The following is a 15574-nucleotide window of genomic DNA, read 5'->3' on the forward strand; positions in this document are numbered from 1 at the left end:
CTAAAGTACAATCCATTTTTTTACATTTCCCAATAATATTTTCCAAGGTGCCCAGGTTCTCAAGAAATTCTTCCATACAAGTCACCCTTTAAACTAAGTCTACAAATGCCAGCTTCCTTAGTGAATACAATTAACTGCCTTTCCTTTCCAGAACAACCAGCTGCCTTATTTTGGAAGTTAGTTAGAAGTACTACACATTTACTATTTCCTCTAAGTCTAAAAAGATGCTTTTAAAAATTAGGCAAATGCCACCTTTAATAACTGCAAAGGACTGGAGGGTAGGAATGAGGGGAAAACAAAACAAAACAGAGAAAACTAAGAATTATTCCCTCTCACGAAGTCTGGATACACAAATTTTGTGGCCAGTCTCACTGTATGTTAATGTTTTAAAAGCCAGCTACACAATACATGTTAACAAATGACATGTTATAGTTAGCAACTGAGACGCTCCAATAACACCTTATCTATTCGACATCTAAAGAATTAACTCTATTGGGCTGGAGAGATGGCTTAGGGGTTAAAGGCACTGACTACTCTTCCAGATATCCTGAGTTCAATTCCCAGCAACCACATGGTATGGTGTACTCATATACATAAAATAAATAATTAAAAAAATTAGAAGAAAGAGAGGCAGGAAATCGGTTTAGATTAACGCATTAGCTGAAAGGCTTTCCTCTGAGGAGGAGGGCACTAGACTCCGTGCAGCAAGGGTGTCCTGAGCAAGCTGGGTCTGGAGGCACGGACCTGGGGCTGCAGGCTCCGCTGCTTGCCTGGTCTACTGAGTGTGTTCAAGGCCATCTTGGACCCGGTTAAACATAAAAAAGCCAAGCAGAGCTAGGGACGAACTTCAGTGCTACAGCACTTTCTGGACGACGGATTCAATCAGCAGTGGGGAGGTACAGGGGTAAGGGAACTGAGTCTTAGGCAGAGATGGGGGGCAGGGGGAGACTGTACAGGGGAACTGGGACAGAGCTGGGTATGCTGCTCTACACTGTAACCCAGCACTTGGGAAGTACAGACAGAAGCACCTCAAGCTGGAGTCCAGTCTGCATACACAAGTTTGTGGCCAGTCTCAGCTGCATGCATAATAAGATCTAGTCTTTATAAAAAAGTTAAAAACAATGTGGGGAAGGAAGGTGAGGCAGTTTAAAAAATAAAAAAGCACTGTGTAAGGAGAGGTTCTAGAGGTATCCGGGTAAAAACTTTGTAGACCAGAGCTGGAGCTTCAGAACCAGACAGAATACCAACGAGGATGGCAGAGATACAAAGGCGCACACATTTTAAGACTAAATCTCAAGAAGCTGAGGATAAAGGGAAGGTGCTAGGGGTCCACTCAGGCTCGTCGTGCATCAGGTTTCCCCATAGCAATCCAAGCATTCAAATGGTGCATTCAAAATTCTGAATCAAGATGATTTCTAACCTAGACATTTTTTAAAGTTTACAAAAATCCAAGATTTTTAAAAAAGAGTTTCATATGTAAGATGGGTGTGGTGGCACCTTTAATCCTAGCACTGGAAAGTCACAGGCAGGCAGATCTCTGTAAGTTCAAGGCCACCCTGGACTACATAGAGTTCCAGGACTGCCAGGGCTACATAGTGAGACCCTATGTTAAAAAAAAAAAGGTTTTACGTATGTGTCCATGTGTGGGCCTATGCCCTTGAGTGCATATGACCAAGTAGGATCCCTGAAACCCTGAAATTAGAGTTACAGGCAGTTGTGATCCACCTGATGTGGGTGCTTGGAAATGGAGTCCCAGGAAGAACAGCATAACTCTAAACTACTGAGCCATCTGTATGTGTGTGTGTGTGTGTGTGTGTGTGTGTGTGTGTGTGTGTGTGTGTGTGTATGTATATATGTATGTATAAAATCATATGCCCTCTCCCCCCCCAAAAAAAGAAATCATGGAGAACGGTTCCCTGCTCCATGAGTAAAGAGAAGGTCTGTAGTATCACAGGAGGGAGAGCACACAGACAGAGAAACCTGCTTGCCTCAGGCCTGATATCAGAGTGCCACATGCCCAATGAGAAAACTCTCCAACATCTCAGGCCTGACATTATGTGCAAGACAGAAATAGCCTACAGCTCAAAGAATCTGGTCTATAGTAGACTAAGGTAACTATAGCAACAGCAAAGCCCAAACCTGATTAGACTTCACAGTCTGACAGAGTACTTAAGAGTGTTCATTCCCGGGGCTGGGGATTTAGCTCAGTGGTAGAGCGCTTACCTAGGAAGCGCAAGGCCCTGGGTTCGATCCCCAGCTCCGAAAAAAAGAACCAAAAAAAAAAAAAAAAAAAAAAAAAAGAGTGTTCATTCCCTAGGGTAAATACTCTCTTATTTTACACAGTGACCAGCATTCACTTTTAAAGAGAAACTGAGTCTTATGGGACAGCTCAGGCCTCTCATCCTAGAACTTCGGAGCAGAAGCAGGAGGATCAGGAGTTCAAGGCCAGATGTCTTAGTTGCTTTTTTATTACTGTACTAAGACACCATGATGAGCATGACTCAAAGAAGGAGTTTATTATGGGGCTTGGAGGTGGAGTGTGAGCCCTCTATCATGTTAGGAGCAGGAAGGAAGGCATAGCACTAGGGCAGAGCTAACTGGCAATGGCATGGGCTTTTGAAACCTTCTGAAGTTCCACCCCTAGTGGCACACCTATACCAACAAGGCCACACTCCTGATAACTCCCAAAACAGTTCCACCAACTGTGGACCAAGCATCAAAATATCTCAGCCAATGGGGGCTGTTCTCATTTAAACCACAACTGAGCAGGCTTGGTTATATATTAAGTCAGAGGCCAGGCAGAGTTATATGAGATCCTCTATTTTAAAAAAAAAATAAAGTTAAAGAAAGGAAGAGAGTTGGAGACGCGGTTCCAGGGGTGGAGCACATGCCCTGGTTTTGATCCACACTACAGCATAAAGCAGAGCATTGTGAAGGATGCCTGCTGTACCCAAGACATAAAGGCAGGTGGGTCAGAAATTCAATCCAGCCAGCTAAGCAGACAGAATGTGGTGGTTTGAATACGCTTGGTCCAGGGAGTGGCACTATTAGGAAGTGTGTCCTTGTTGCAATTGGTGTGGCCTTGTTGGAGGAGGTGTGTGACTGTAGGGGTAGGCTTTGAGACCCTCCTCCTAGCTGCCTGGAAGCCAGTCTTTTCCTGTATGCCTCTGGATCAAGATGTAGAACTATTGGCTCCTACATCCCCATGTCTGCCTGTACACTGCCAAGCTCCCACCTTGATGATAATGGACTGAACCTCTGAACCTGTAAGCCAGCCCCAAATAAATGTTGTCCTTTATAAGAGTTGCCTTGGTCATGGTGTCTTTTCACAGCAATGGAAACCCTAAGACACGGGCTAACAGCAGATCTTCACCTCTCCCTCCATTCTCATCCTCCCCCACCCCCAACCTGTGTAGGGCCCATCTGCTGAGGACTTTCCTTACTTCCCCCATCCCTGGGTAGAACCCAGGGGAACACTCTGCTTTCTTCCTTCAATACTCCCTCCTAGCCCATCTACATCCCCAAGTGTAAGCTGCCAATACCTAGGGGTTTGAACAGACAATATAGTCACACCAACTCTTATAATCATTGGGGCTGCCTTACAGGTTGAGGTTTAGTCCATTCTTGTCATGGTGGGAAACATGGCAGCATGCAAGCAGACAGTATTGGAGAAGTAGCTAAGAGCTCTACATCTAGATCAGTAGGCAGCAGGAAAAGAAAGTGACACTGTGGGGTTGGGGATTTAGCTCAGTGGTAGAGCACTTGCCTAGCAAGCGCAAGGCCCTAGGTTCGGTCTCCAGCTCCGAAAAAAAGAAAAGAAAGAAAGAAAGAAAGAAAGAAAGAAAGGAAGGAAGGAAGGAAGGAAGGAAGAAAGAAAGAAAGAAAGAAAGAAAGAAAGAAAGAAAGAAAGAAAGAAAGTGACACTGTGCCTGGCTTGAGCTTCTGAAACCTCAAAGCCCAGTCCCTGTGACATGCTTCCTCCAACAAGGACACACCACCAATAATGCACTCCCTGTGAGTCTGGGGGGGCATTTAAATTCAAACCACCACACTCAGAAACACATTTTCCCTGGAACCTCCAGAGGCAGTATCTCAGAAGAATTCCCTACCAGGCAACACACAGCCAACACACTCTCCTAAGATCAAGAGAAGGCAACTGAAACCAAGGAACAAAACACCCAACAAAGACCAGGTATCAGCACCTAGAATTACAATCTTCCTAAACCCAGTTATCTAGATCCCAGTATGAAAACACAATCAAAAACAGACAGGACAATATGCCTCCACTAGAGTCCAGCAACCATACAACCCTTTTCTTTTCTTTTTTTTTTTTTAAAGATTTATTTATTCTATATAAGTACACTGTCGCTGTCTTCAGACACACCAGAAGAGGGCATCAGATCCCATCATAGGTGGTTGTGAGCCACCATGTGGTTGCTGGGATTTGAACTCAGGACCTCTGGAAGAGCAGTTGGTGCTCTTAACCGCTGAGCCATCTCTCCAGCCCAACCCTTTTCTTTCTTCCACCCTCTCCACTCCTTTTCTTCTACCCCTTCAGCCCCCTAACACCAGATGAGAGAGAGAAAAAAAAAGAGAGGAAAGGAAAGAGCTTCCTGAATAAAGCCAGGTTGGAAAGAGGGTGACATTATTGTTAGACTACGTCCTCAACACACAGTAATCAAAGCACTAAATGTATACAGAACACCACCAACAAAAAGAATATTAAAAGCTACAAGGGAAAAAGACTCAGTATCATATAAAGGCAGACCTATTAGAATAATATTTGATTTCTCAAAAAAAAAAAAAGAATATCTGATTTCTCAATGGAGACTTTAAAAATCAGAAGGGACTGGAAAGATGTTCTACAAACTCTAAGGGACCACAGGTGCCAGCCCAGACTACTATACTCAACAAAATGTCCATCACAATAGACAGGGCAAATAAGACTCATCCACTGCTGGTAGGAAAAACCTGTAGAGCCACCATAAAAATAGGTAGAGCAACTCCCCAGGAAGATGAAAACTGGTCTACCTCAAGATTCAGCTGCATGGCTCTGAGCATACACCCAAAGCTTCGTCCTAGCAGGCACTTGCTCAACCATGTTCACTGGTGCTCTACATATAATGGCTAGAAACTGGAACCTAGATGTCCCTCAACAGAAGAACAAATAAAGAAATTGTTGCATGTTTACACATCAGAGTATTACTCGGTCTTTTAAAAGGCTTCATAGTCATGAAACCCAATGGACAGAACTAGAGAAATCATCCTGATTGAGGTATTCCAGACCCAGAGAGACAAATAGGCTGCGTATCTTCTTGTATGTGAATATAAGCTGTCAAATCAATGATAACCAAGTTACAATCCAGAGAACCACAGAAGTTAGGTATAAAGTAAGGGACTGGGGGCCGGGGGGAGACACACCAATATATCCAATTAGGAAAGGTAAATAGAATGGTTAGTTGTGGATGAATGGGAGGCTGGAAAAAGAGGATCAAGTTGCAGGGGGAAGGGAATACAAGAAGAGACAGCTAAAATTACAGACCATTTGAAGGGTATTATGGAACTCTCTCAGACAGAAACTTCCTAAAATCTATACATATATGACTGTGATTTAAATGAAATCATCAAATAATGGGGGAGACAGATCCCCAAATGGATATCTTTTGTCATCAAATAAAACTTCTAGTCCTGGGATTGGATTACATCTAATTGACTTGTTGGCCAAAACAGTCCCATAGGAATTCCCAAAAAGCCCTGGCTGTGGCCAAGACTGTAGACTGTTCTGCACAAACTGTCTGCAAGGATCCACTGCTTAAGACAATACCTACACAACTTACTGAACATGGAGAAGTCGAGCTGATGCCTACATAGTGAACTCTTATGTTCTAGCATCTGTGGTACAGAAAGGTACTCTGCATGCTACTCAAAGAGAAATGAGTAACAAGCCAGCCACAAAACCGTGGATTGACAATGATGTCCAACCTGCAGGATGTGCTAGTGTTATGGTAGCACACAGCTTTTGGGAGTAACCACCCAATACCTGGTGTATTAGTCAGGCCTCTCTAGAGTCACAGAACTTATGAAATATACAAATATATCCCATTGAACTTACAGGCAGCTGTCCAGCTAATCCAACACTGGCCAGCTGTGAATGGAAAGCCCATGAATCTAGTCGTTGTTCGGTCCCATCGGCAAGAGTGTCTTAGCTAGCCTTCTGTATATGCTAGAATCCTCAATAAGCAGGCTCCACTGCCAGTGAAGGAATGGATGTGCTCGCAAGGCCAGGGAAGCAGGAAAACAGCAAGAGCTTCCTTCTTTCTTGCCCTTATATAGGCTTACAGCAGAAGGTGTGGCCCAGATTAAAGGTGCATCTTCCCATCGTGAGATCAGGGTCAAAGATGTGAATCTTCTTATCTGAGAGGTCTGAACTGGAAGTAGACTTGTCCACTTTAAACCAAGCATAAAATCTCTCACAGATGTGCCCTCCACTTCTGGATTGTAGTTCATTCCAGATATAATGGATATGTTAACAATTGACAGTAGCCAAACCCACAGCCAACACTGCTTGGATGATCAAAAACCAGAGATTAGATAGTCTAGAGACCTAGGCCAAATACTACTGGTCTAAAAAATGTGGCGGGGGAGGGGATAGCAATAAAATTATTCCTAATACATTTTGCTACACTCATAGATCAGTGCCTTGCTCAGCCATCATCAGAGGCTTCCTCCTGCAGCAGATGGGAACAAGCACAGAGACCCACGGCCAGACACTATGCAGAGAATCAAAGCCCTAAAAGGGATATCTCCGTCAAAACCCTCTCCACAGGGCTCAGGGAAACCCACAGAAGAGTGTAAGTCAGAAGGAATAGATGACACCAAGAAAACAAGACCTTCTAAGTCAACCTGAGCAATGTGCCTAGGGACCCACAGAGACTGAGGCAGCACGCACGGAGCCCCCACCAGTCTGTAGTAGGTCCTCTGCACACATAGTACAGATTCCAGTTCAGTGTTCTTATGGGATCCCCGAGGGTATGAATGAGTGAGTCTGTTTCTTGTGCCTTCTCTTATTTCCTTCTGTTTCGTCCAATTCCAATGTATTGGTTTTTGTTTTATCTTATATTGTATTATCATCATGCCTTAGACGTCTGTTTGTTTTCTAATGAGAGACAGGAAGGGAGTAGACCTGGATAAGAGAATCAGGACATAATGTGTGAGAAAAACAAAATCTATTTTCAATGAGAGGAAGAAAACAAGTTTAAGGTCGTTGTCAGCTACATAGTAAGTTCAAGGGCTGCCCAGGCTAGCTGAGATTCTATCTCAAAGCTGGGGTAGGGGACGAGGGCAGTAAGACAGCTCAGAGGAGAAAGGCTGGAGTCACATTAACTTAGCAACCTAAGTTGCACTGCAGGAACCCACACAAATTTTAAATTCCTACACTTATATACCGGAAAATGTATTTAAGAAAAGGGATTCAGGCTAAAAGTTGGGAAACACAATACCAAGATAAACTTTAGGAGCTGGAGAAAGATGGTTTCTTACAGAAGACCTCGCTTCATTTCCCTGCACCTACACAGTGGCTCCTAACTATCAGTAATTTCAGTGCCAGGGAGTACAAGACCCTCTTCTGGCTTCTGCAGCTACTATATACAAATATGCACTTAAATATGTGCAGGCACACATGTATACACACGAAATAATAAGATATGTAAAAAGTTATTAGAGAGATGGCCCAGCAGTTAAGCACTGGCTACTCTTCCAGAGAACCCAGGAAGGGTATTCCCCATACCCACATGGCGGCTCAAAAATCAGTTATAACCCTAGTTCCAGGGGATTCAATGCCCTCTGACCCAGTGATCTGGGCCTTTCAGCAGCAATCATCAATAAACAAAATACACCACAGGCTTGCCACTGGCCAATCTGACGGGAGCATTGTCTCAATACAATAGAGGCTCCCACTTCCTAGATGACTCCGGTTTGTGTCAAGTTGACATAAAACTAGCCACCATAACATGTACACATAATTAGATACTCGAAAGATGAATTCAGGGTCAAGGTTACTCTAAAATGTTACCCTAGGTAACCAAGTAGGAAGATGCTGCAATGCATTCATGTTGACGACTGCTTAAATACCCACTGCTGACCAGTGACGAGGCTTCTGGAAACTAAGGAGATTATCTATAGTCATGTGACCACCTCTCATGCGACTGTTTGGGAACAGTAGTAGTATGGGGAGGGGGGGGGAATCACGTCTAAGGCCTACAACGTGGACAAAACTACCAGTAAGCACAGCTCTTCAGACCAGGCAGCATCTCAAGATATTGACAGACTGACAGCTGGTGATGCCTTCTTTTGCATGTCTGGGTAGACTCACATTTAACACTCTAAGCCAGGAGAATATTCCAAAGGAGGACGTAAATCAAAGCAGGAAGTAGCGGGGCTGGAGAGACGGCTCAGTGCTAAGGGCATTTGCTGCTCTTCCACAGGCCCTGAGTCTGGCTCCTAGTACCCATACACATGGCTCACAGATGTCTGTAACTTCAGCTCCAGGAATCAGAAGCCTCTGACCTCCATGAGCACCTCCACTCCTGAACACACACTTATATAAACTTAAAAATAATACAAATATATATTAAAAAGTAACCTTTAAAAATAAATATTTAGTCTCTTCTGATATTTGTGCAATAAAGTATTAAGCATTTGTACTGTATCATAAGATCAGAATCTAGTAAGTTCCAAACTCCTTCCATTCTCTTCTGAACATGGTAAAAAGATCTTAACAGAGAAACAAGAGGTGTAATTCTTGAACCATCCTGTAAACTCCAGGTATTTTAAGAAAAAAATTTTTACTTTATAGATTCGATGCAAGGGATAAAAATGACAGAAAACAACGCCTGCTAACTGCTCCTTCACTGACAGGAGCACAGGCCGCTCACTGTTTCACACATGCCTGCCCTGCCTGTGCTGCTGGTCACTACTGCCACCTAGCAGCAGACCCAACAACAAGAGAATGTAGGGCTTACTCAGGATCTGTTCTGTTCTCCAGACAACAGATTCAGACTAACAGGTGTCTGATGCGGCCTTTGACAACCAAACTTGAACTGAATTTTTCTCAGGAGTTTCTCTCTCCATGGTCAATATAAATTATGTCCACGTGAGCCTCTAGACCTTTTGTTTTACTTCGATTCTAATCTCTCTTTAAAATCCCAACCCCATTACCCTAGAGCAGTGGTTCTCAACCTGTGGGCTCTGACCCTTTTGCAGTCATATATAAGATATTCTGCATATCATACATTTAGATTACAGTAGCAAAATTACAGTTATGAAGTAACAATGAAAACAGTTTTATGGTCGAGGTCAGTACGACCTGAGGAACTGTACTGAAGAGTTGTGGCTTTGGGACGGTTGGGAGCCACTGCATCAGTCTGCTTAAATCCCTACACACACTTGTATGTGCCACCAAACTTTCAAATATATCCAAATCGGGCTTTCCTATGTTTTCTCTCTATTAACTTCAAGTCCTACACAACTAGGCTCAAAAATCAGATCACCTTTGATAAAGAAGACACGAGTATGCCAGTTCATGCCAATACTTACCCATTACCATCCTAGGTCCCTGCCGCTCCCATCCGCGGCAACCTTGCCCTAACACACAGAAAGGAAGAAAGGCAATACTTAGGGGCTCTCAACCCAGCTAACGCTGCTGCGAGCCTCTGAGCTGGAGCGCACTCTGCAGACCAGGCCTGCCTCCCGGTGTTAAGATAAAAGGCATGTGTCATCACATCTGGTTAACAAAATTTTTAATGATAAATACCATGATACATTCTTTTGATGTTTCTGTATGAACTACAGGCATTAAATACAAGTTTAAACTTTACAAATGACTGTACTTAATACCCATCGACATTCTAGTAGGTAAAATGTGTTACTAAATAAAATATTTTTCCAGGAGGAATTACAAAAAAGAATTCTTCCCCAAGAATCCCACCTCCTTTTAAGTCACCTGTCTCTTACCCATGCTTCAAGGTTCACTTCAAAAATCTACTGGTTACAAAAAATTCCTATTAATCCAGCACAAAATGAATTTTAACTTTCTCTAAATACCAATATATTCTGTGATATTCATGAAGTAATAATTGTATGCCAAGTAAACCGAAGTGATAATTATCTGTATTTTACACATTTTAAATAGCTTCTGCCTACTAAAGAGCATAAAAATAAGAAGCATATTGCTCGGCCCTTTTTTTTGTTTGTTTGTTTACAAGAAAGGGTTTCACTATGCGCCCTGGCTGGTCTGCTGCTCGCTGTGTCCCTTGGCAAACCCTGAACTCACAGCAATCCTCCTGTCCCTGCGTCCTAAGCACAGGGATTACAGGTATGTGCCACCACATCTGGCTTCCAATCTTTTCATATCAATCACTCTGCCCATCTGCAGCTAAGCAACACTGCTTTCTCAGTAGAGGAAAACAAGAATTACTCACATATATGTAAAACAAAGGCAGACTTAACAGGAGGACCACAAACCACCCTAAATCCCCAGAAAAGCAATCTAACTCCCTTCCCACTTTTTTTTTTTTAAAGAAAGTAGGTTTCTGCACAAGGAATAAGTAAAAAGTAACAATATTCATAAACCATCCATAATCACAGCTTTGAGGGTGTCAGTTCACGTCTGCCTCCTTCTCCATGCCTTAGTTAGGGTTACTATTGTGAAGCACCGTGACCAAAGCAACTTAGGGAGGGCACGGTTTATTTGGTTATACTTCCTTATCACTGCTCATCAGCAAAGGAAGTCAGGACAGGAACTCAAAAAGGGCAGGAACCTGGAGGCAGGAGCTGGTGCAGAGGCCATGGAAGGGTGCTGCTTACTAGCTTGCTGCTCCTGGCTGTTCAGCTTGCTTTCTTACACAGCACAGGACCACCCTCCCAGGGGTAGCCCTGCAATGGACTGGACTGGACACATCAATCATTAATTTAAAAAATGCCCCACAGACTTGCCTACAGCCTACTCTCATGGAGACATTTTCTCAGTTGAGTCTCCTTCCTCTCCCTGACTCTAGCTTTTCTCAGGTTGACATAAACTAGCCAGCACACTCCAGAAAGGAAGGATTGAGGAATCCAAGGGATTGGTCAGATTTCAATCCTACACATTTCTCTTTCTTCAGAGAGCATTTAAGAAGCAATAATGTATTCTCTAGCTACTTCAAGAAACTCAAGTATTCAAAATGCTTTACCTTTATTTTACAAAAAGTATAGGTTAATCTTAAATTTCAAGAATGCAGTAATTACTTTCTGACATTATATTTTTATGTAAAAACACAAACCTACACATTAATCATTTAAGATAAAAATAGCCCAATGATTCATACATTGCATGACTTGAGAATGGCTCGGAGAACTATGTTAGTCTCAAATTCCTTTCTTAGTTCTCAATTAGGAATCAGAAATACTTTGTAATCTTAAAGAGAAAGTTTAGAATAACTTCAAATAATAATTCAGTGCTACATTAAGGCTAGAAGCATCACAGGTGGTAAAAAAAAAAAGTGTAAAAAATAGTTTCAACCTTTGTTTTCTTTCTTCCTTACTGGAAAACAGAGTCCTGTAATGCATGCTGACAACTTTAGGTCTGAAAACACAGGACTAAGGTTCCAAGGAGAAAGAGGAGGACTCTAGAGAAACCATAGCCAACAAAGACCGACAGCAACCAGGAAGTATAAACATGGGCAAGGCAGAGTTTATTTCAGTGATGTAGTGGACATAACAGGTCCTCATGCTCCTGGAATAGACCTCATTAAAGTCTCAGACTTGAAATAGAGGTGGGTCTAGTTATAAGGAGGAAGATGTGTACCACCATGCCCCACAATGCCTAAACTCTTAAAACACTTCCGAACAGTATCTTTCAAATAGCAAATTTTACTTTATTTTTATATGTCTCAGAAAAATTTAATATATGCATGAGAATTTTTATCAAATAGCAAAACTATACATAACACAAACATCAGGAAAACATATAAAGTAAAAGAAAGGAAATCATATATATGGTAAAAAAGTCATTTTTAAAATGGTAGCTAAACAGCTATGAAATACTATTTTATGACTGCCTAATCCAAACTAGCAGCTGGCACTGATAGGCTTGTGATCAAATTAGAATACCAGACCAGTGGCAGTGTGACTGGATACAACTGCCTTCATCAACAGTTTGCAACACTTTGGAAACAAAACACTTCACAGGTCTGCTCTCTGTCAACTATACTATCTGTAACTCAGCACTTATGACTTGGTGAAGACATGTACTTTACAAAGCATTTGAAAAGTCCATTCAAAAGCCAGATGTAGTGGTACACATTTTTAATCCCAGGACATGGGAGGCAGAAGCAGGCAGAGCTCTGAGTTCAAGGCTAACATGGTCTACATATAGTTCCAGGACAGCCAGGGCTAGAGAGTGACAGTGTCTCAAAACACAAACAAACAAACAAAAAAGAAAAACAAATAAAAATATCAATTTTGAAATGTAGTTAAAATTAGAAGGACAGAGAAACAGCTCAGTGAGCAAAAGTGCTTGCCAACAACCTTTGTTCCATCCCTAGAACGCATTTGGTAGAAGGAGAAACAACTCCTTCAAGTTGTCCCCCGATATACAAAGTAAAATGTAAAAGAAAGAAAATTAAAAACCAGCCAGCACGTGAAGTATTCTCTTCTAGCCACTTATGTCACATTAATAATTAATAATATCAAGTAAGTCAAGGGGGAGGAATTTTATTCAATTAACAGTGTTTGTCAAGTACAGGTTTAAGCCCTTCAAATATTCACCACAAATAAGAGGTGCTTACTGCTATTCAATTTCACAGCTGGGGAACTGAAGCACAAACAGAGCAGTTAAAAATAAACGGAAGACACAGTAATGGCTGGGAGTAACCCAAGCAGTTTCACAAAAACCCTGTGTTCTTAACCACTACTGCTGCCATTCAGAAAATGGTTAAGTTCTTTTTTTATTTTGTTTGAATTTTTGTTTATATTGAAACAGGGTCTCACTATGTAGCCCTGACTGACCTGGATTCACTATGTACACCAGGCTAGCCCTGCACTCCGGAGGTTATCTCACCTCTGCCTCTGGAGTCCTGAGACGAAAGATGCATGAGTACACCCAGCCATAAACAATGGGTTGGAGATGTAGCTCAGTGCAAAATCCCTTATACAAACATGTGTGGGTAGGGCCTAGTATTCCATCATCGGCACATCTAAAAAGACAGTGAACAGCAGGACTGCGGATGCACTGCAGAGGTAGTGGGCTGATCTAGCACGCAGAAGATCTTGGGTATAATCTTGAGCAACAAGAGAGAGTAAGCAAGAGAGAGTGAGAGACTGCATGTGTGTGTGTGTGTGTGTGTGTGTGTGTGTGTGTGCGTGTGTGCGTGTGTGTGTGTGTGTGTGTGTGTGTGAGAGAGAGAGAGAGAGAGAGAGAAGGAGGAGGAGGAGGAAGAGGAAGAAGAAGAGGAGGAGGAGGAAGAGGGAGAGGAGGAAGAGGAGAGAAAAAGACAGACAGACAAAAGGTAGACAGGGATACACAATCCAACCAGTCTTGATGACACAGGCCTGCATGAGACACTATGTCAAAAATAGTTTAATATCAACATTTTCTTCTGTTTATTATGTTTATTATGTTAATAACTGAATAAAGTTAATGAGAAGAACTGAAGAGACTGAACAAACCACTGCCTTGTCAGAACTAAAAGAAAACTGAGACAAATGGCTAACTGGGGTGCCTATTAACATACCAAAGGTCATGCTGGCCTCCAGGTTCCCTCAACAAGGCTGGCACAATGCTGCCTGTTCTGCTGGGATTAAAGGTAAAAGACTGTGCCCAGCACAATGGAGAATTTAGAGGATTAACAAGCTAAGGACTCTGAGGGCAAGTTATAAATAGCTGGCTAGAAGGGGCACATAGTAGCAGACCTCCAGCACAACAGATCAATAGCTAGGCACACAACCAGGTTAGTTATCCGTAGTTATGCCGTAGACTTCTACCCAACAGAATGTGAAAGAAATGATCTAGGCTACTTCCAGGCCTGACCCACAGAAACACACACACGCACACCACACGTACACACAATAAATGTAATAAAATACTTAAAGACAGGAAGCTTGGCAATGATTTGTATATATTCCAACTATACATTTGAGCTCTAGGACAGACTGGAGTACAATGAGTCTGTGGGGTTTTCTTTTTTCCTCTATTTGATTGTTTTTGGGTTTAGAGAGACCACTGAAAGTGTAGAAATGTAGGGTTTCTGTTTTGTTTTTCTTTCTTTTAGTATAAGAGTGGGAAAGCAAAAAAAAAAAAAAAAAAAAAACCAGCAAGAAGAAAGCAGTCTTAAGGTAGATGTAGGGCACTGGCCTTTATCCCCATCATACAGGAGGCAGAGGCAGGTAGACCTCTGAGGTCAACAAAGTTCCAGGCTAGCCAAAGCTATGTAGGTTGAAGCCCTGTCTCAAAACAAAACAAAACAAAACAAAACCAAAAAACAAAACAACAATGACGACAAAAAGAAAAAAAGCAATGTCTTCAGTTCCATTTATAATCAATATAGAAGGTTGATTCCATTGATGTGAAAGCCTATAATTCCAGCACTTGAGAAACACCAAGTTCTCTAAGTTCAAGGCCAGCCCGTTTACAAAGAGTTCCAGAACTACCAGAGCTACAGAAAGCCTGACTCCAAAACCCAAAAACAAACAAACCAAACCTGAATGTTGCAGAAAACATAGCCATGATTTTAAACAAAAGTGTAACTCCCAAACTACATTGATGGGAAGTGAAAGAAACCCCAACAGTCACGTAGGCTGACTTACTTTTGCTTTTTATTCTACAAAATCTAAGGTAAAAATACAAACCAGACACTTCTTGCTTCTATTCTCTAGATAATACTGTCCTGACCCGAGGAGAGGATAGGCCCAGTAAGTGGTCCACACAGAAGTATCTCACACTTAACTGTTGTTAACTAGGCTGCATGTTTTTGCAGTTCTTAGACAAGAAGCAGAAACAGGTATAGTTGATACCAATAACATAGACTTCAAGTCCACATTTTCACTGAATTATCACAACACTAAGAAGCAATTTGGTACCGGTCTTAATCGTGCAATTAAACAACCTGAGGTCCACACAGGCAAAGTTAGGAACCAGGCCTTTAGACTGATCCCTTCCTACCAATTCACTTTACCTGGATAACAATAATCGATTAACTGGTTTCCAGGTATACTGTTTAGGATTTTAAAATAATTTCAAGTTATGAAAAAAACATAGGAGAGCTTTACTAGTTGTACCATCCCTTCATTTTACATTAATGGAAGCTGAATTCCCTCAATTTAAGTTGTCAGAGTTAGCCTAGGCATTTCAAAAAATGAGATGCCGACAGCACTACCTCTTGGGTAGTGTTTTGTTGTGGATTAGGTTTTTTGTTTGTTTTGTTTTGTTTTGTGACAAAGTTTTCCTAGGAAGCACTGGCTAGCCTGTGGGATCCCAGGTGTGCATCACCACACGGGGCCAGCACCTAGCTCTGTGGATAGCTGTGTGGACTAGATGACA

At 42.1% G+C, this 15574-nt stretch overlaps 1 protein-coding gene across 2 annotated transcripts in view; it reads right to left on the reverse strand.

Moving 5' to 3' along the window:
- Nucleotides 1-15574, reverse strand: part of Wdr89 (WD repeat domain 89) — a 31628-nt gene that overhangs the window by 15524 nt on the left and 530 nt on the right. The gene's annotated exons all lie outside the window — the stretch shown is intronic.

Source organism: Rattus norvegicus, chromosome 6 (genome assembly GCF_036323735.1).
Source record: "Rattus norvegicus strain BN/NHsdMcwi chromosome 6, GRCr8, whole genome shotgun sequence".
Lineage (NCBI taxonomy): Eukaryota > Metazoa > Chordata > Mammalia > Rodentia > Muridae > Rattus > Rattus norvegicus.